Source organism: Rhinolophus sinicus, linkage group LG11 (genome assembly GCF_036562045.2).
Source record: "Rhinolophus sinicus isolate RSC01 linkage group LG11, ASM3656204v1, whole genome shotgun sequence".
In the NCBI taxonomy this organism is placed as follows: Eukaryota; Metazoa; Chordata; class Mammalia; order Chiroptera; family Rhinolophidae; genus Rhinolophus; species Rhinolophus sinicus.
This window is the reverse complement of record NC_133760.1, coordinates 44,226,229-44,247,298: the sequence shown is the minus strand read 5'-3', so window position 1 is coordinate 44,247,298 and position 21,070 is coordinate 44,226,229. Positions and strand designations below refer to the sequence as shown.

The window sequence follows — 21,070 nt, the reverse complement described above, 5'->3', positions numbered from 1 at the left end:
CCTATGTGCCAGGCATGGGGGTAAGCATTCTACACGCATCACCTCATTTTATCCTCACTGCTTTGGAGTCAAGGAAACCGAGCCCCCAAGAGTGCCATCCTGCCTGGTGCAAGTTCTCCCCTTCCTGTTAGCTGCCAGGAAGCAGGAGAACATGTCCAGGGGAAGTTGCTATTCATCCAGAGCCTAGTACACGCCAGACACAGAGCCGGCAACGTTCTGCACGGTATCTCTGTGAGGTCACTATCGTGATCCTCATTTCACAGCAGAGGAAATGGAGGCTAATCAGGGTGAAATTCCTTGTCTCGTGTCACACGGCTCGTAAGTGTCAGAGCCAGCATTCACATCCAGGGCTTTCTGATGCCTAACTCAGCATTCAGTCGCCTCCCTTTGAGCTTCGTGTTTTATAAGCAACAGAGCGAACGTTGGAACTAACAAAACCAACCTCGATGGCTTCCCTTAGATCTCCTTGACTTTGGAAGGACCTGAGCTCTCAGGACATGCTCTAAGGAGCCCCACATTTACCCCTGAGACCCCAGAAAGGCTCGCTAGTTTTAACTTTCGTCCACTGTTCGGCTTGGGTTTGATGTAATGCAATGTTGCAAGCCTGCTTTTACAAATCCTCATGAGTTTAATTCTACATTCTGGTTTGGGGGTGGGGAGAGGCGATTCACCAGGCTGTAACCCTTTTTTTCGGTCATTTGGGGAACATTGATCCTGGGACAGTCTCTGCATGAAGTCTTCTGGGGGTTACAGAGACGTAGCGTGCTCTTCGCTTGATCTGTGGAAACCCCAAATCAAACCCAAACCAGAGGGACGCCAGCTCTAGGAAAAGCAATACTGAGCTTCTGGTCAAAACAGGACCCTGGTCAGAGGAGGACACTGAAGCCAAGTGTGGTTGTGTCCCTTTCGTGTGGTTGATTTCGGCAGAGACGCTGAGTAGATAAACACTGTGGCACAGCATTCTCTTGGGCAGAGTGTGGGTGGGGAGGGCACCGAGGTGGAGCTGCACGCCACAGCCACCCTCACACCCTTCCCTGCCATGTTCCCCTGTCCAGCTCCAAACTCAGGACAAGTCTGGGTCCAAGAGGGACATTCCTGACGACGACATGGATCTTTTGTCCTTTATGCTTATGCTTTGCCTTGTTTGGGGTTGTGTATCAGAAGGACCCCTACTGAACAGCAATGATTGTTGACAACTGTATACACATATAACCACCACGTCAATCAAGACGGAATGTCTCCGTCTACCCAGGAAGTTCTCTTGTGCCCCTTTGCAGTCAAACTAGACCCCCATCCACCACAGATAACTGCCAACATACTATCTCTATTTCCTTATCTCTCCCTTCCTCTCTTTTTCATTTCCTTCTCTTTTAATAATACTGTTTTCTCCTCGTATGAAAGCTGGTGATTCCAAATTGCACATATTCTTGGGTCGTTGTTTTGTTTTGTTTTGTTTTTAATATCTTGTTTTTCTCCAACTTCCTTACTTGGCAAAATAAAAAGTTTGCAACCCTAGGTCTATAAATTTTACTGGTCTATGAAATCTAAAAGATCTATTTTTATAAGAGCAGAAATAATTTGCTTGATTAGGGACAGAAGAGAAAGGACACGGAAAGGAGGTGTTGGGGACAGGACTCAACATTCTTTTTACAAGAGGACAAACGCTGAACTAAGGAAGTTAACCTGAGGATCTGAACGCCACTGTCAGCTGTGCCCAAGGAGGATGCTGGCAGCTAATTCTGAATTTCTCATCCCAGTTGCCTTTCTGAGCTGCCCGGTGACCTGAGCCAGTGGCTTCTCTTTTCTGAGCTCATTATGCTCCTCTGTGAAGTCCATCAGGCAGGTTAAATGATTTCTGTGGTCTGATTTCTTCTCTGGCCGAGTTTGGATTAATTGGGCCTGATTTCCCCAGAGCTGCTCAAGGTCTGACCTCCAGGCTAGCATTTCCAAAGCCGACACGGTTCTAAACATCAGGCTTCGAACAAGTTCTGTCTAAAGTTTCCTTCCACCTCTTTCTGGGAAGCAATCAAGGGTCCCTTTTCTAGGAGACTGTAATTTGTTGAAAAGCATTTGATTGTTGTATTGAAAGGTTGCACTGTATGTGTAAAAAGGTGTTTATGAGGCTTCGTACAGTATAGTTAATAACCAACCAAGACCAGGGCCTTTATAAGAGGGACCCTGGCTGCGAGCATCTATATTGTGCCTTTCTGGGGCCTGCTAATGTATAATTACAGTGGCTGGTGGTCTGGAATATAAACCTAGGCTGCAGGTCAGCCTTCCCTGTATCAACGGTAGCACTCAGCACCTTTCTCAGGCTTGGCAGAAATATGCTGTCTGACTCTCTCAGTCAGCTCATTGGACACCTGCAGAGTCTAAGGTAGGCTGAGCAAGGTGCTTTTCCGATGCTTTGAGAGAAAAGAGTTGAGCAGCAACTTGCAATGCTATGAGTTTGGGTGCTTGTTTGTTCATGATGGGGAGACTCGTGGCTGAGAACCAAATAGCTCAAGCTCCCATTATTTCTTGCCAGGAACAGGACAGCAGCTTCTTATGAGGCCTCCCCATTTCCACTCTGCCCCCACTCCTCAATCCTTGCCCTACACTGTAAGTAGAACACTCACTAAATTCATGTCTGACCAGGTCTTTCCCGCCTTAAAAGCTTTTGATGGCCCCCCATCTCTGGGACCAAGCCCCACTCCTCATCATAGACGTCAGGACCCCATACCATCTGGTCTTTGTTGACTTCCCTGGCCTCTCTGTGCATCAACCACCCTTTGCACCCTGACCCCATTTCTCATTGACCTCCTTTTGGGTCCCTCTGCCTCTGACTCCCCATGTGAATTTGGATATATGCTGTTCCTTCTACCTAGAAGGATCCTTTGCCTCTCCCAACCTCCCCCAACCCCCACCCCCTTCTCTGTCTGGTAAACTCCTGCTCAACCTTCAGAGCCCAGATCAAATGCTACTTCTTCTGGGAAGCCTTCCCTGATCTCCTGGACCCAGTTAAGTCTCCTTCCTGGATTCATTTATTCTTTATTCCAGAATCACTACTTCTAGTGTGCCTATGATGTGTTTGGAATTGAGCTACAGAGTTTACCTGAAACAATTCACTTTCGAAGCATGCACTAAGAATATCCTTGTTTTACAAATGAAGAAACTAAAGGTCAGAGAGAGTAAGTACGTTGCCCAGGATGTAGGATTAAGTGACCGAACCAGAACACAATGACTCAAACATAAGCCCTGCACCAAAAACACAAGCTCCTCAACATATTGCTGTTATGTGGGAAGAGGGGGGAGTAAGGGGATAGTATGTATAACACTCAAATATGTAAAATATCTGCCCATAACTTAAAAAAAGTAGCAAGGCTTCAAGGAAAGACACAACCTATTAATCGCGATTACTGTTTGAGGATGACCTTGAGACAGGTAGAAAGAGAGAGGATGGAAAGAGGATATGTCAAGTCGTTTATGATACAACCCGGAAAGGGAGAGAAGGCTCTGGACACCCCTTTGGTGGTTTCCAACGCACAGCACAGAAGCAGCTCCTTCCAGGAGCCATGCCACCCCGGAAGTCTGTGCTGGGGCCCATCAGGAGGTTTGGGCTCCCCATGAAGTTAATGAAGCTTGCTTCTCAGGGCCCTTCCAAGGCCCAGGGCGGGGACTTAGCAGTGGGCACATGGTCACATGTGCTGCAGATTGAACGTTTGTGTCCCCCCCACACCAAAGTCAAGGTGATGGTATTAGTAGATGAGGCCTTTGGGTGGTTATGGGGTCATGAGTGGGATTAGAGCACTTATAAAAGAGGCCTGAGAGAGCTGCTGCCACACAAGGTTACGCTAGAAGACGGCCTCCTTCCAGCAACTGGGCCTGCACCAGACACGGTCTGCTGCCACCTTGATCTTGGACTTCCCAGCCTCCGGGACTGTGAGGAATAAGCGTTTGCTGTTTACAAGCCACCCAGGGTATGGTATTTTGCGATAGCAGCCTGAACAGACTGAGGTAACACGTTTCTGTAAAATTTGCAAAACTGGACATTCTAACTTCAATGGGGTAAGACAGCTCTCTTTCTACTCCAACTGCCCCCCATCGCACTGATACAGGAGTTGGGTGGCCACTGACATTTACAGGAGCTGTTCAAGAGGACCCTGCATTGGGGCCACTTATGGCTTGGATTTAGTGAGATGTGTTCACAGAGTCCAGGAGAGTAAGTCATTGCGTGCTGCCCCAGGGTCGGTGTGGGTTCAGGAATACTTCTCCTGCCTCCTGGGCCAACTCACTACATCGTGACATGAAAGTGCAAAGACAGACACTGCAGAGATAGGAATGTGTCGTGTGGCACCTGGCCCCAGAATTAGGAGGGGAGAAGAGGAGAGAAGAAACACGTTAGAAACGTAGTGAGCCGGAAGCCAGGCTATGAAAAATTCTACATTTATCAGATGTGCACAATTATAAGCAGGAATTCTGTTCACATTAAGTCCTAGTCAAAATAGAAGCTCTTTCCTGTCAGAATATGCTAAATAAAGCAGCATTTTATTGACAGTATAATTATAAACCCTCCAAAATTTATATGAGAATCCCTGAAATACAATTTCTCAGAAATATTGTATTGGAAGAGTACAAAGCTGTACCCTTCAGTGAGTACAGCTGTCTGTGAACTTGCATGTTTCATGCATCCCAAGCATCACTTTTGTTATTTGGATCAACCACACTAGAGGAAGGACAGAATGGCCTTTCTATTCTCTCCACAGAAAAGATTACAAAGCCATCATCATAGGAAGAGGTAGAGTGTACAGCCAAAATTGTAGGGAAAAAGTGTGATGGGGGCGGGGTGGGGGTAGGCAGTTATTTAAAATATTATTTTGCTGGATGTTGTAGATTTAAAAAATGTAGTATTTTGTCATTTCTTTTCTTGTTCTAAATAAACATTACTTTCATTCCTACATCTGTGCTCATGCCTCTGCAGTTTTTTTACTTGATGAGGGCTCCAAAATCAAATATACTTCAGGCCCCACAATGTGTAGGACATCGTGGGTTTGGGGCTGGCCTCAATGACTTCTGTGTCTAGACTGTGAGAACAGGCAAGGTGGGTTCGTGCCATCTTTTGCTCAGACTCTTGCACCACTAGTACACCAAGGTGAAGTTGGCACTCAATAAATCTCTACTGCAAGAATGAACAGCCTTTAGCCCTAAGCTTCTCCTCTAGAGCGCTTTTGGTACCTGTCCTAGATCAGAAGGCTGCTCTGAACACACTCTCTCTCTCTTCCCCACCCTCATTGCCACAGGAGGAATATACTTCTTCACCCACTGCTATTGAACTGACCTTGCGACTTGCTTTGGCCTCCTGGTGGGAGGAATACACTTGCCGTCCCTTGGTTTGGGATGCTAGAAGGCGTGATGCAGGCAGAAGCTAGAGGACGTTGCCCTCCTGTACTTCTGCCCTCACCATGAGAAGAGCACGACGCGATGGCTGACCTGCTGATCCAAAGAAGATGAGAGACACGCGGCAGGAACCTGACCCAACCTGCAGTCTTTGGGGCCTCTGGGTACAACCGGAGCCTGACTCCGGTGCGGTTCCTGTTTTTTGCCTTCAGTCTGAAAGCTGGCCCGGAGAGCACAGCCCTGTTCAGGCATGGGCTGGGATAAGATGAATTAGCCAGAGTGAGAGGCAAGAAAAGCAGCCTTGCAATGCAACCATTTAGACAAAGTCAAATATAGATTTAACAACTAATTATAGGAGAAAGCTGCAAAGTGCGTTATAAAATCAAGTGTTTGCACAGAAACATTTTTGCTAGAAAGCAAAGTGGTAGCTCATTTGCATGTTTGGTATTGTTAACATACAAAGGAGCTGAACTGCTAAAATTAAGATAGTGAGTTGTTTGAAAACCTCATTTTAAAATAGAATAAATCACGCCACCGACAGATGTTTAAGAGCGCGCCTGATGTGGGGAGGACCGGCCGCCAGCGTGAGGCTTGGTGGGAGCTGAGCCTCCACTCCAGAGAGGCCAACCGCGCATGCTCTGAACATCAAGGCTTGGGGATGTGGGAAACTCAGTATCTGTGGCTTCCTGGGAAAGTGTCGTGGTTGGGGCTTCACAGTCTGGGGCTGGGCTGAGAGAGGGACTATCAGTGCTGGCGGCCACCAGTGAGTGACCCAGTGAGCTCTGTGTGCCAGGTACATACCAAGTGCTCCATGGGCAGCAGGATGAGGCAAGGGGTTTCCTAGAGTGAGAAAGGATACAAAGCCGAGAGGGAGCGCCTCCCTCACGCACCAAAGGCCCGGCTCTCAGGTGCAGGATCAATTTTAACCCTCATCTAACTTTGTGAGTTAATAATACTCAAGTATTTTTACTATTACCATCCTCCCATTTCACAGATGGACCTGTGGAGGATGGGAGAGGTTCCAAAACATCCCCCAAATGCAGGCAGCAGTAGGTGGGGTGGCTCTGAGGAACCCAAGTCTAACTCCAAGGTTAGTGATGATCAAACATTTTTACTGCCCATCCCATTGTGAAGAAAATGAGTGAACGTACATTTCCATTGATACCTATTTAGTTATTTATAAATTATCTGCATGCATGACTGTATTATCCACTTTATATAACATGCCCGAAACAGAAATATGAAAATAATGAGCTAAAGATAAAAATGGAAATACTATTATTCTCTTCATACACTAAAACGGATTCTCTTTGTGTTTTCCAGAGTTCAAGTCTTTCACACTTTGGAGATAAGTACTTAATCACTATGCTTTTCATTCTGACCTGTTCTAGGCTAGGGGTTATATTAATCAGGATTCTTCAGAGAAACACAATATACATATATATATATATATATATATATATATATATATATATATATATATATATATATGTAATATATATATATTACATATATATATAAATTATATATATATAATTTATATGTGCATGTAATATACAGATATACATTTAATTTATAACACTTATAAATTATATAAAATATAAATTATATGTAAAATGTATATGTATTTATAACTTATATATATATACACACACACACATATTTATAAACACACCATACATACAGAGGGTGCCAAAAAATGTACACACACTTTAAGAAAGGAAAAAACTGTATTAAAATTATAATACTCAATATATGCCGCTAACAAAAGATGAATACAATCATGTGTACACATTTTTTGGCACCTCCAGTATATAGAATAGATGAGTTATGTTGCTATTTTTGAAAGAAAGAGAGGGAGAGAAGGGGGAGTGGAAGAGAGCGGAGGAGGAAGGGAAGGTTTCTATCACACGAAGCACTCATAGCCCTTCATGGTACCACGGCCCAACTTCACCCGTGTGACCTCAGAAGTTACTGATGCTGACACATGGAACACCATTGCAAAATTTTACTGCCTTTGACCCATCCAAATCTCTCTGATGAGAAAGAAATTGAAATATTACCTAGGTTAAAAAAAATAAAGATAATTTTAGGAATTACGGAAAAAGGAAAAAGAAAACATCACCGACTTCAAAATGTATTATATTATCATTATCCAGAAACAATTGTGGTAGTGACTTAAGGGGCAAGGAGACGTGCTCAATAAATACCCTTAGTCCAAGAAACAGGAGCGAGGAATGGAAAGGAACAGCCCTGGAAAGAAGCAGCAAGGGGCCCAGAACTCAGGAGACATAAGCCAGAAGAGCACACACAATTTTTTTTTTCCCTCAAAGGAAACATAACTCAAAGAAATCCAAAACCTTTAGGAAGAGAGACCAAGATTTGAAAGGTTTCCCAAAAGCAGTGTGTTTGGAGCAACATGTTAGATAGATGTCATGTCACTGAAAGTAGAATAGAATGACTTTGAAAACCCTAGAGACTTAGAACCTATACTAAAATTATGAAACCATTGGCACAAGGGGAGGGGCCAGAACCATGTGCACCAGAGAAAACTCTTCTGTCCCCAAACATAATAACAGATATCCCCAGCCAAAAGTGGAGAAGACTTGGAGGGTGATGACTTGGGCTTGAATTCTCTCAATCTCTGAGGCCAGTGGTTTCAACTGGTGCTATACCACTTCCTTCATCGGTCAAAGAACAGCTGGAAGATGGTTAGTTTTAACATCTCACAACGCTCCTTGGAATTTGGTTGTGACATATGAATGCATTCATGAACATGAGGCAGCAGTTTCTAGAGAAGGTAAACTTATGCTTATCATATGATCCAATCATTCTATTTCCAGGTATTTACCCAAGAAACATAGAGCATGTGTCTGTATGAAGACTTGTGCACAAATGTTCATAGCAGCTATTTGTAATAGCTGAAAGCTAGACACAATTCAATGTCCTTCAACCGACAAATGGATAGACAAATTGTGGTATATCTACACAACTGAATATTATTCAGCAATGGGAAGGAATAACCCATGGACATATGCTATAACATTTATGAATCTCATAATAATTACACTGAGTAAAAGAAATAAATCAGACAAAAATACATGTCGTATGACTGCATTTGTATCAAACTATAGGAAATGTAGACTAATATGCAGTAACAGAAATCATATCAATGTCTGGGGGTGGAGTGAGAAGGGAGGGATTACAAAGAGACAAGGGGCAACTTCTGTTGGGGGTGATGAATTTGTTCATCATATTGACTGTGGTGATGGCTTCAAAACTGCGTACATACATGAAAATTTGTCAAGTTGTACACTTTAAATATGTGCAGCTTATTTTGTCAATTGTGCCCTAGTAAGTCTGGTAAAAAAATAATTTACCTGTTAGAAAACTCAATATCATTAAGATGTCATTCTTCCCAATTGATAGACCCAACCCAACCCCAGTCAAAAATCCCAGCATGTTATTTTGTGGATATTGAAAAAGTGATTCTAAAATTTACATGAAAAAGCAAAAGACTCAGAATAGCCAACACAATACTGAAAATAAAAAGCAAAGTTGGAGGACTGACACTACCCAACATCAAGACTTACTATGAACCTACAGTAATCAAGACAGGATGGTGTGGGTGAAAGAATAGACCAACAGCTCAATGGAACAGAACAGAGCCCAGAAACAGGCCCACATAAATATAGTCAACCGGTCTTTGACAAAAGAGCAATGAAGAAAACACAATGAAGAAAAGATGGAGGACAGTCTTTTCAACAAATGAAACCATTTTGACTTCTATATGCAAGAAAGTGAATGTAAACACTTTCACAAAAATTAACTCAAAATGGATCATGGACCTAAATGAAAAACTTGGAAGTATAAAACATCTAGAAGGTAAACACAGAAGAAAATCTAGATGGTTTTAGATTTGGTGGTAAGTGTTTAGATACAGCACCAAAAGCACAATCTGTAAAAGAAAAACAAAATGATAATTTGGTCTTCATCAACATTAAAAACTGCTTTGCAAAAGAGATTGTTAATAAAGGAAAAGACAAGCCACACATTGGGAGAAAATCATGGCAAAACACAAAGCTGATAAAAGACTGCTATCTAAAATATACAAAAAAATCTTAAAACTCAACAATAAAAGAAACAAACAGCCCAACTAAAAATGGGGAAAAGAGCTGAACACATACCTCAGTAAAGAAGATATACAGATGGCTAAAAAGCATATGAAGAGATTCTTATCATTAGTCACCAGAGAACTGCAAATTAAAACAATGAGGATCGCTATTAAAATGGCTAAAATCTAAAACACTGAACATGCTGGTGAGGATGTGGCACCACAGGAAGTCTCCTTCATTGCTGGTGGGAATACAAAATGGTACAGCTATTTGGGTGACAGTTTGGCAGTTTCTTTCAAAGTTAAGCATAGTCTTACCATATGATACAGCAATTTCACGCCTAGGTACTTTCAAAATTGAGTTGAAAACTTTTGTTTACACAAAAATATGCACATGAATGCTTATAGCAGCTTTATTTGGGTTATTCACCAAAAACTGCAGGAAACCAAGATGTCCTTCCATGGTGAATAAATAAATAGTGGTACATCCATACAATGGGACATTATTCGGTGATAAAAAATTAGCTATCAAGCCACATAGAGACATGAAGGAAACTTAAATGTGCATTACTAAGTGAAAGAAGCCTCTCTGAAAAGTCTACATAGTATATGATTCCAATTATATGACATTCTGGGAAAGATAAAACTATAGGGACAGTAAAAAGGTCAACGACTGCTAGGAGTTTAGAAGTGGAGGAGGTATGAAGAGATGAAGCACAGAGGATTTTTCAGGGCGGTGAAAATGTTCTGTACGGACACAACAAGCATTTGTAAACACCCACAGAACTGTATAGCACAAGTCAACCTTAACGTACGAAACTTTGAAACAAATAATTTAGGAGGGCAGGAGATCCCAGGAAATAATGCAGACTATAATAAGAGACTCTAAGTGTATTTCAAATGTGTAAAACAACATCACTGGAGGGAATGGGGAAAGGTGCTGACATAAGGAACTTGGGAAATGGAGTCTAAGACCATAGGCAAAATGAAGCTGTCACAAGCACGGTACTCTCATTGATAAACTTGTATCCCGTGGGAGTACAGGTTAACAATTCTGATTATGCTACATATGCATATTGGGATTGAATGATTAATTAAATGGATGGTGAGTGGTGGGAGACCTGTTTCTCAATGTTGTAGTGGGAATTTACATAAATAAGGGAAGGAGACTAGAATGATCCATGGGGCAATGGGTCAGAGGTGGAGCTATCAGTAAAAATCATGTTTATCTTCAAACAGAGATGGTTATACATAGAAATAGGAGGTGTGATAAAAAAATATGACGAATGTTTAAATAAAAAAATTATTACAGAAAAGACACATTGCCATTAACCCCACCCCCACCCCAAATACTCCCTTTTGCTTCCAACACAGTTATCCCACCATTCTTGCCACACTCTGAAGCAGTTCTGGAAGGCCTCCTTTGTGAGTGTCTTTAGTTGTGCTGTCATAGCTGCCTGCATGTCCTGAATTGATTCAAAACATTTTCATGGTCATTTTGACTTTGGGGAAGAGCCAGAAGTCGCATGGTGCCAGATCTGGTGAATAAGGTGGATGAGGAGACACCATAATATTTTTAGTTGACAGAAATTGCTGTACCAGAAGTGCTGTATGACACAGAGCATTGTCATGATGGAGGATGAAGTAAAGACACTCACGAAAGAGGACTTCCAGAACTGCTTCAGAAAGTGGCAAGAATGACGGGATAAGTGTGTTTGAAGCTGGGGGGAGGTACTTTGGGAAGGGGGAGTTAATGGCAATGTGTGTTTTACTGTAATAATTTTTTTATTTAAACATTCACCGTATTTTGTGATCACACCTTATATGTATAGAAATGTGTGCATACCTGGATTTGTAGATACAACTATTTTTCTTTGCTCTGTCAGCTGAGAGGGTTTAGACGCAATGACAACCCCATAGTTACAAACCCATCTAATGTTCAGATCTTGTATCTGATAATATCTTCCAATAAAAGTTATCTGGACTTCTTAAAGCAATGGCTGATTCTAGGACTAGGGTGAGAAATTAATAATATGAACCTGGAGCATTTTGTAGTCACAGAAAGTAAGGAAATGCTAAAAACAACAACAACAACAACAAAACATTTCAACACATTGATGGACGTATGTCAAAGGGGCACAGGAACCAACTAAAAGCGCCCAACAGTCAAAGCCGAAACGAATTGAGCAAAGAAACACAATATTGGAATATAACCCAAAGTATAAAATAAATATGCATGAGTGCACACTGATATACACACATAATTGAATAAATTAATAAATACTAATAAATAATTGAATAAAATAATAAATAGAGATGAGCCAAATCTCCCATCAAGAAGAATTCCAAATAAATTATGTCGATACTGCATCTTCAAGTGGGGGCTCCACACCGGACTTCCCTCCAGAAGGACAGTATGGAAAGAGGGGACAGAAACCTGACAGACTGCCTGCGCCGGGTGGCCAAGTTCAACTTGAACAGCACGGTAAGTCAGGTCGATAGTATGGGCCCTTGATACGATGTGATTAAAAATGACACTTTACCTCTGTGATCTTTCCCCAAACCCATGGCTCCGATATAATCATGAAAAAAACAACCACCAAACCATCAGACAAATTCCAATAGAGAGACGTCCTACGATATATCTGATCAGTAATGCTCAAAACTGTCAGGGTCAAGAAAAACAAGGAAAGTCTGAAAAACTGTCACAGCCAAAAGGAGTCTTGTAGTGTCATGTAAGATGGTACCCTGGAGGGGTTTCTGAAAAAGAACATCAGGTAAAAGCTAAGGGCATCTAAACAAACTATGGACTTTAGTTAATAATAATGCATCAGCATTGGTTCCTTAATTGTAACAAAACATACCAAGATGTTAATAATAAGGGGAACACCCTCTACTACCTGTTCAGTGTTTCTGTAAATCTAAAAACCGTTCTAAAATAGAAAGTCCATTGTCTGAAAAACAGTTACCTGACTTGCGACAGGCAGGATGTGGCCCAGCCCCCAGGTTGCTTGCTTTTTGGCATTAGTGACTAACATCAAATATTTCAGTCACGGTCAGTGTTATTTGGGATGAGTTGGAAAGCCCGTGACATAAGTCACTCTGCAGCTCTTCCAGTGAGTTGGCCCAGTTCCCTGTGTCCCCGCCAGTGTCGCTGAATGGTTAATACTGCGCATGTGCAGAAGGACCAGCGGGCTTACCCCCTACGGAGTTTATGGAAGCTCAGGAACATACCTCACGTACAACGTCAGCCTCGTGTTTATGTCTGGGAATACATTAAATGCCATCTGCCTAACCATTTGCCATGTTATAAATTAAGGCGACATCAACAACGCTCCAATGCCAAGGAGCACTCTGCTGTCTTCCAGTTTGCTATTAAATGGGTTTTGTTACCAAACTCTCCTTACAAACATGAAAAGAACAGTTGCGAGCCTTCTGGACCAGCAGATGGTCGCGGAGGCTTCCCAACGCAGGGTTTACGTTTTCTTTGCCGTGGAGAGTTGACGGTGTCTTGGTTGCTAGTGGGGGAAGCAAACATTGTGTGAGTGAATTAAACCCTGGGTCTGTCGCTTTCTTGCTGTGTGAACTTGCGTAGGTTATGCAACTGCTTGGAACCTCAGTTTTCTCACCTGTAAAGTGGGGGTGGCAACATCAACCTTAGAGAACTATCATAGGACTTAAATGAGAAAATTCAGCCTATCTCTAACAGTCCTTGACTCGAAGTGAGAAATATATTTTACCACTGTGACCCACACACACACTTGAAACAAAGTTTTCATTAAACAAAACTAATCCTTGCAATGGATTATACACTTTCATATTTCCCACTCTAATCTACTCTGTTTTGTCCTCTTCTTTTTTACAGGCAACCCAGGCAGTTGTTTTACTTCCACTAAAGGCTTACAACCTGCAGATGAAAAATACATTCAGACAGTGTGTTTAAAGCACACTAAAAAAAGTGCTTGGCACGTGAAAGGTATACAGTAAGTGTTAGCAGATAATATCATTGTTATTAAAGGGTAATTATTAGTATTAATTATGGCTAGGTGATGTAAAAAAGTAGAATATGAAACATCACTCTGTCCCCACAATCTCAGTCAGTGGGCATGTCCCCTCCTGACCCCTAACAGCATGGACTAGCAAAAGCAGCAGCATTTCGAAAGTCCAGTCACCTTGCCACAATAACACTACCCTGTGTTACGAAGCCCAAGTACTTGCTGGAGGAGAGCTCCTCCCCTCCCCCAGCTTCCCTCTCTTCCTCCCTTTTCTGCCATGTCAGAGTCGCTAGCAGGGCTGAGCAGTGGGTGACCTCAGTAATGACCTGCATGAATGCATCCTGGAGTGGATTCCTTCCCTCCCCCTGTCTCACTTCCCTACTCCCTGACCATCTCCAAAATAAACCTGTCGCACTCCACTCTAGTCTCAGGGTCTGCTGCTGGGACAACCCAGCCTAAGGCAGTCCCCTGAGCACCTGCCAAACCAGCCTCACTACAGATGCAGGGCCATCGAGACCTACAGACTTACTGACGCTCCTTCCACTCATGCTGGCCTCAAGTACCTGTGGGGAACAGGTAGAGATGACCACCAATCCTCATCTGAACAGGGGCCAACCTTGAGGCCTAGTTGGCTTTCTCCTTTGTCACTTCCTCTTTTCATGGATGAAGCCTCTTCTTCTGCTTGGGTCTGGTGGCCAAGGGCTTCTTCAACTCAGGCATGGTGTCGACCTGCCCACCTTTCGGTTTGCTTTCCAACTAAATAAACAAAGTGCTCTGACCTCAAACATGGAATACCTTCATTGGCTTACCTTTCTTAAAACATATCTAATATCACCGGGTCTAGAAGGGCCACCCCCCTTTTTAACTCACCGGAGCGCCCAGAAAACTCCATTTTCCTCAGACAGAACGTATCTTTCATGGCGCTCGTGTCTGTGATAACGATGCAGGTGAATTTTATCATTCCCTTCACCCTACTAGTAATGAACAAATTCACTGCGTATTACTTTGGACTTGATCTCTGGCAAAACACTACTGGAACAAACAATTTGATTTGTCAACACCTTTACAAGGGCTCCTCAATCAATGTCACAAATCCAAATTTAAACAGCAAAGTACATTTGACTGCAAGACCCCGGACTGATTAGAGCTCCGAGTTCCGGGAATTGCTCCAGACAGGGCAGCAATCAGATTATTAACTCCACTTGAAAGTGCTCTCTGCTGCCTGGGATTAGCATGCATATTTTGATATAGATCGATAAGCAATCTCCTTCCTATAAGAAATGCCTGCAACATTCATTTGGCTGATCAAAGGTAGATATCAGCTGGCTGTGACAGCTAGCTATTGTTTGCCCGCTTTCTTTACAGAAGAGCTTCTATTTTTTCAGCTAATAGTGGAAGCCAACTGAGAGACACAAAATCCCATCTCCTTCTCAACACTGAAACACAATTAGTTCAGAAGGGCCTTCAGCCCTTTTGAGCTAACTTAACCCATTTCCACTGTGTTCACTGACAAAAAAAAAGAATGGCATGTTTCTTTTCCCTCCTCCCCCCTTCCCTTCCATTCTCACTTATTTTCCACTGGAGTGGTGGTCCCACTCTGGGACTGTTGGAAAGATGGCAGTCATCCTTTTTGCACCTGCTTACTTCCTTGCTGCGATCAAAGCTCATATGTGAAGCCCTTGATACTGTTTGAAAATAGTGAGCCCAGGTTGGGATTCTGGGTAGGGGCACGGAATTAACTGGAAGCTTTGAGGGCTGTTCAATTCCCCTGACCCTCATCTCTCTTCCCGATTCTGTTATAAAATGTCACTTCCTGGTTGAAAACCATTTTTTATTCATATTCTCTGCTCGTTTTGCCCATCTCCAACCCCTTTCCCCTCACCCAAACCTTTCCTAACAACTAACTCAGTAATGAAAACCTAACTCACACCCAATCATTTTCTTCTGTCCAAAGGTTCCAATAAACACAAGGCAGGAAAAGGTTCCTCAAAAGGCAGATTTTTTGAGTAATGGAAGCTACAAAACAGTTGGTACCGCATGATTCATCTTTTATTTAAAAACAAAAAGCTTGCTTATCTGTGTATATATGTTCACTATATATTTTCAGTGTGTATATGTATACGAAAAGGTTGGACAATTAAGTTGATGAACTTTCCACTGTGCACTTACCTGGTGGAAAGTTCACACACTTAATTGTCTGGCTTCCATATACCCACACATGCACACACACACACACACACACACACACACACACACACACACACGAGAATATCCTGCAGTCACTGGTTACAGAAGGTAGATCAATGGGACACTTTGAGATTCTGCTGACCTATTTCTGATCTATTTGAATTTTGAAAATCTTTATACTCTGCTTTAATTCAGAAAAACAGTTACTTTAAATATGAGAATCAGAGAACTTTCCCACATATTTGCACTGTATACATGTTCTGATTTGTTCTTAAACATATTGCCTTGAGATGTCATCATGTTTGTTTTAGATCTTAAGGTCCCTGAAAGCCATGATGGCACCTTTCAATGGCTCAGTCTCAGGGAGCGTGTCACCAGGCTCGTGTCAGCAAAATAGAAGCTACTACGTGTGCCAGGTGGGTGGGGCTGTATCGTAAGGGTTATCTGATTGGTTTTCAAACCTCACTGCTCTGAATGGATTGTCAGAAAGTGAGCCTCAATGAGTGAAAATCTACATTTTAGGATGGTTTAAAATAAATGCGCTGGGAATAGAGTCACCTAAGGTATGCCTGGAACCACTCAAGTAGGGAATATTCAGGTTGCCATTGAACATGGTTATCACAGAAAGGTAAAAATATGCAATAACTTTTAAATTTATAATTTCAAGTTTTGAAGTGCTTGAAACAGTATTTCCTTGAAATATTGATTTCCCCCCTGTCTGTCTGGAAAGGGGATATGCTAAGCCTAAGACTTGTCCAAGGAACTGCAAATGCTTTGTAGGTAGGATTTAGGGACCCCCGTATAGTCCCTTGTGATAGACCCTTTACAGGCTTCTACATCATCTCACTGACTTCATAGTAACATGGCAGCCTAAGTGTGTTGATTCCCATCTTACAAAGGAGTAAACTGAGGTTCAAATGGTTAAATTAATTACCTGGGAATTTCCATTCAGATGTGACTGTAAAGCTAGAGAGAAGAGATGCTTTAATGGCATCTGGAAACCTTACAGTGAAATGTTACAACCGATTTTTAAAGCTGGAGTCAAAATCTGTGGGTTGTGGAAGTGGCATTTGTGAAAATATTTCTTTCTCAGAAAAGCAACGGAATTGATTCCAATGACAGAAGCAGATGGAATCTTGCTCATGGGTTTCCAATTCTAATGTATTTGTAGGAACTAAAGACTTGTGCCCTTGTGGATAGACCCTGATTATATTGATACAGAAAATCTAGCTGCATTGGAGAAAATCATTACAATTGACAGAAATATATGTAAACCTGACTCTGACTCGGGATGGCCATGCCTCCGTCTCATTCTGATTAAGCATGTTTCCTGGTTGGACCTCGTACTAGTTGGATAACCTTGTCAACTTTCTGTGTGTTCTCTGTTAAATACGATGGGAATACTATGGGGTTGCTGCAAAGTTGAAATGAGATGGTGTATGAATTTCTTATGATAGCACTGGGCCATAGAAGGTGCTCAATAAATATTAGGTATTATGGGAAACACCAACACATTTTCTCAAGCCGTGGTTTCTTTATCTCTCTAGACAATTAGGAGCTAGAAAATAAGTGGATTTTTCTTCTTTTTAAAATGGATTCTTCTACTTCTAACATTTTTCTGATCTATTAAGGCCTTCAGAGTCTCTCCTTTGCTGTACAGACTCCAATCTCTAGCCACTGAAATTGAAAATGACAACACAGTGGACCCTTGAACAACGTGGGGGTTAGGGGAACCGGATCCCTGCACAGTTGAAAATTGACATATAACTTTTGACTCTCCCCAAATTGAGCTACTAATAGCCTACTGGTGACCGGAGGCCTTATAATACAAAGCATCCTATTGATAACACCTATTTTGTATGTTACATGTATTATATACGCTGTTCTTACAGAAAAGTAATCTAGAGAAAAGAAAACGTTATTAAGAAAATCATAAGGAAGAGAAAATACGTTTATAGTAGTTATTGAAAAAAATCCATGTGGAAGTAAGTGGACCTGCACAGTTCAAACACGTGTTGCTCAAGGGTCAGCTGTGTGTGTTTCCAATGTTCTTACATTTTCAAATTTCATTTACTTTATCTCTCCAGGGACATCCTGGGATGAGCTAAATGCAGGACTATTTAAGGAATAGTTATTCAGCATCTACTGTGTGCCAGGAGTCGTGCTAGGTGCTAGGAAGCTAAAATGCTGATGTGCTTATGCTCTGGGACCTCACAGTCCCACGAAAAATTGTTAGTCTTGTTTGAAATAAGGGCCTGTGGACATGAAGTAAATTACCCAGTGAGCATCAGAAACTACATCTCAGTTTTGCTCCATGAAAACAGTGGGCCAGTGGCCTGCAAGCTACAAAGGTCTTGGAGAGGGAGGGTGGGCAGGAGAGAGGACATATTTTCCCTTGGTAAGTTGCCACTGGTTAACTATAGCTGGAGTTCTAGTTGGAATTATAAATGGGAAAGCAATCTAATTACCATCTAACAAACAAATTGCTGGTAGAAAGGAACTATCCAAATAGTCTGTCCATAGAGAGAAAATCAAGTAGGAAACTACTACCATGACCTTTGCCACCCTGGACCTCGATCTGTGTAATTTAGATTTGTTTGCACAGTGCTCCACCCACCATGGGCTATTGGTTTAAAAGTTCAGTGTTCCATGTACCTGACATGTTGCTGGAACCATCAGGTGTGGCCACCTCAAGGGCCATGACTTTACAAAGCCAAGTTTTCATAAGGTCTTGTCATACAAGAACCTAATGAAGTAGGAACTCAGCTCCATGCATCCGGTCCTGACATTCCCTGGGCTTCCACGATGCCACCTGACATGGCATTTTGCTGGTTGTCTGAGTGGCAAACCCTGATGGTGTCATCAGCAGGGAGGACAGAGCCAATTCCCTTGCCATGACAATTAGGTTTTGCCTTCTTGGTGCTGTGTGTGTGTGTGTGTGTGTGGTGACTGCCTGCCTTGGGCATTTTCCTATGCACCTTCCCCTACAATCTGTTACACAGAATGTCTTGGCAAACGTTTTTCTTTTTCTCTGATGGGGGAAAATGGTTTTCATTTCTAGTCCAAGAATCTAGTACTTCGGCGGCAAGAAAAGTGGATCAAACTTTTTGACCCTCCCGGTCAAATTGAGAACCCTAGGATCATGTGACTAAGCAGCCAGGCCTGCGTCCTATATCCAATCACGGATTTTTTTTTTTTTTCTTGTGAGACTAATACTGTTGACAAGGATCTAGACAATTTAAGGGCATGCTTGATGAAAAATCTGGTTTTTCTCCTTGGCTTGCCACAGATAAATCACATGCAAAGTTTGTAAGATGCACAATGGGTGTCCCTCATGAGGACAGTTTCTCCTTCTGAAGTGAAAGATGAAGTGTAAGAGGCAATCCAGATTATTGGATGGCTGCAAGAATCAATGAATGAAAAATATTCTCCCCCATTGAATAGGGTAATTTATTCTCCTTGATGGCACAAGAGGTCAAAGGATGGTTCTTGCTTCATTAGCTCTCTCACTGGGAGACAGTTCTGACTAGGGCCACCAGAGAGAGTGTCCACACCAACACGCAGGCAGCGTCCCTGCCTTGGTGACATTGGAAGTAGAACTTTACGAAAGAGAGTAAATAGCTCTAAGTTTCCTAACACTCAACTGATTTCCTTGTTGTGTGAGGACAAAGGCCATCATCGTTAGGCTGCCTGGTTTAATTCTTGCGTCTTCTACATGAAGGTCATTTAGCAGGGTCACATCGTCTGGCCCTTAGGCCCTCCTTCCAAATGTATTGTAAGGGGATATCTTCTATGTTGTATGTTAGAGTCTAACACATAACAGTTATTAAATAAGTGTTTCTTAAAATTCCCTCTACATTAAAAAAATGACAATGTATGCTAGTGTTTGGCACATAGTAGGTATTAAGTAAACAATAGCTACTGTTAATAAATAAATTATAGCATATGGTTTTAATTATAACCATGTAATTTTTATCCTAAATCTTGTCTTTATAATCTAGTAGGAGAAGCAGAAAACCTATACATATAATTCAACATACTGTGATACAAGCAGGAAGAATGTATGTACAAAGCATTACAATCATGCAGAGACAGAATTTCTTTGGGGTGTGAGGAAGGCGCACAAAGGAGGTAATGGCTGAGCAGTTTTGAAAGATAAAGAGGAGTTAGCCAGGTAGGTAGAGAAGGGTAAACAGGGAAGGGTACTTCATACCCAGGGAATGCCATGAGGAAAGACACAAAGGCACAAACACTCAGAATTTGTGTGCCAATCTGTAATTCAGTCAGTTTGGGGAGACTATGGTTTGTCTTGCTGAATGTTCCATATACATAGGAAACAATGGGAATCCTGCTTTTGTTGGGTAGTTTTCTATAAATATCAACTAGATCAAGTTGGTTAATAAACACCACTAAAGTGTTTCATATCCTTACTGATTTTCTCTCTACTTGTTTTATCAACTATTAAGAAGGGTTATTGAAAGCTCCAAATGTAATTGTGGATTTTTCTATTTCTCTTTGCAGTCATATCAGTTTTTGCTTTATCTATTTTGAACCTCCACTACTAAGTGTATAAACTCTTAGGATTACGTCCTCTTAATGAAAGGACACCTTTATCATTACAAAAATGCTTTCTTTGTGTTTGGTAGTATTCTTTGCTCTGAAATTTTCTTTGTCTGGTATTACTATAACCACTGCAGATTTCTTTTGATCAGTATTATCATGGAATATTTTTTCTGTCTGTATAGTTGGGTTCTTGCTTGTTCATCCAACCTAGCAATTTCTGCCTTGTAATTGGAATGTTTAGACCATTTACAGTTAATATGATATTGACATAGATATAAATATACCATCTTGTCATTTGCTTTCTATTTGCTTCATTAATCCATTGCTCCCTTTTCCGAGTAGTTTTGTATTAAGTACTTTTTATGGTTCCTTTTTTATCTCCTTTGTTGGTTTATTAACTACAACTGTTGGGTAATGTTAGTGTTTGCTTTAGACTTTATGGTACATTTTTAACTTTTATCTCTATCTACCTTCATGTAATATTATCCCAACTCATGTAGCATTAAAAAGCCTTTTGAAAAATAGAATTTCATTTCTCCTTTCTCAATCATTATGCTACTGTTGCCATATGTTGTATTTCTATGTATGTTATAAACCTTACACCATATTGCCATCGATTTTCACTTAAAAAATTAGGGATCTTTTAGAAATATTTAAATAACAAAAAATTTTACTTATTTATCCACATAGTTACAATTTCTGGAACTGTCATTCTTGTGTGTAGAGCCCTATTTCCATTTGGCATCTTCTTTCTGCCTAAAGGGCTTCCTTTAACATTCCTTATAGTGTGAGTTTCCTCCCAGCTTTTGTATGTCTCAAGATCAATCTTTATTTA

At 41.6% G+C, this 21,070-nt stretch overlaps 1 long non-coding RNA gene across 2 annotated transcripts in view; it reads right to left on the bottom strand.

Moving 5' to 3' along the window:
- The window catches only part of LOC109447697 (uncharacterized), a 64,535-nt gene extending 50,040 nt beyond the window's left edge, over positions 1-14,495 (bottom strand). For both annotated transcript variants that reach the window (XR_002137399.2, XR_012490191.1), the window contains exon 1: positions 14,356-14,495. This is a non-coding gene — a long non-coding RNA (uncharacterized LOC109447697). The remainder of the gene's footprint in view (positions 1-14,355) is intronic.
- Between the last annotated feature and the right edge of the window lie 6,575 nt (positions 14,496-21,070).